General features: G+C 41.4%; 1 non-coding gene across 1 annotated transcript; it reads left to right on the forward strand.

Moving 5' to 3' along the window:
• The first annotated feature begins 968 nt into the window (after positions 1–968).
• On the forward strand, positions 969–1,075 carry LOC131171574 (small nucleolar RNA R71). Its single transcript, XR_009142234.1, has one exon. It is a non-coding gene; the product is annotated as a small nucleolar RNA R71 (small nucleolar RNA).
• Positions 1,076–1,378: the final 303 nt, after the last annotated feature.

Raw genomic sequence — 1,378 nt, forward strand, 5'->3', positions numbered from 1 at the left:
GGTATGGTTCTGGTAATTTCTTTGTCTTTCTTGCTTCCTCTTCTTGATCTTTCTTAGCTTCTTCCTCTTTTTTCTCTGCTTGGTCTTTAGATTTTTCTATGGTTTCCTTTGTCGATTCTACCTCTGGTTGTACTAGAGTTCTCCCACTCCTCAGTGCAACTGCCTTATAATGCTCCCTTGGATTCATTTCTGGTTGACTGGGCAATTTTCCAGCAGCCTTACTTGAAGAACTTGCTTGCTGAGCAATTTGATTCTCTAGCATCTTGTTATGGGTAGCGAGTTAGTCCATTCTGGAAGTCAACTGTTTAATTAATTCAGTTTGTTGTTGTTGAGCTGCTAGGAATCCTTCCATCATGGTTTCCATAGTCATTTTCAGTTCAGGTTGTTGAGGTTGGAGAGGTAGCGATGGCTATGCAAGGTTCTGACCTCTGTTCTAAAATCCAGGGGGTGCTGGAGGTTTGCACCCTTGTTGCTTTTTTATTGGCTGGTTCTGCTGATTGGAGCATGAGAAATTTGGGTGGTTTCTCCATCTAGGGTTGTAAGTATTTGAATACGAATTGTTTGGCTGCCTCTGATTGATGTTTCCTCCATTATTCACATAGTTCATCTATTCTGTAGATTTGTTGAAATTGCTATATTTTGAATTCATGTATCCTCCTTCGTAGCTGTCCTCATGTTGACTATTTATATTAACTGCGTTGGCTTGCATTTTTTCGAGTTTCTTTGTGAGCTGATCAAACTGGGCATTTATCATGCTCAGGGCATCTACTTCTAGGACTCCTGCAGTTCTTCTTGCATTTCCTCTTTCGTTTGACCACTCATAGTTATGATATGCAACCCTTTCTAGGAGTTCAAGTGCTTGCGGCACTGTTTTCTCCATTAGATCACCTTCTACAGCTGAATCAACTGTGCTCCTTGTAGAGGGTAGTAATCCATTATAGAAATTTTGCACCAATAGCCAATCTTCTATGCCATGGTATGGACATTCCCTCTGTAGATCTTTATATCTTTCCCATGCATCATAGAGTGATTCTTCCTCCTTTTGTCTGAAGGTGTTGAGCTCAAGTCTCAGCTTTGCAGTCTTTGCAAGTGGGAAATACCTTGCTAGTAAAGCTTGGGAGAGATTTTCCCAGGTAGTGAATGTTCCAGCCGATTGAGAAAGTAACCACTTCCTTGCTTTGTCTCGAATGGAGAATGGGAATACTCTGAGCCTTATTGCTTGATCAGACACTCCATTCATCTTGAATGTATAGCATAAGGCAAGAAAACACTGGAGGTGGTAGTGTGGGTCCTCTGTTGGTGAACCTACAAACTGGGTTTGTTGGATCATTTGGAACCATTCTGGTTTTAATTCAAAGCTATTAGCTTCCACTGTGGG

This window comes from Hevea brasiliensis, chromosome 12 (assembly GCF_030052815.1).
Source record: "Hevea brasiliensis isolate MT/VB/25A 57/8 chromosome 12, ASM3005281v1, whole genome shotgun sequence".
Lineage (NCBI taxonomy): Eukaryota > Viridiplantae > Streptophyta > Magnoliopsida > Malpighiales > Euphorbiaceae > Hevea > Hevea brasiliensis.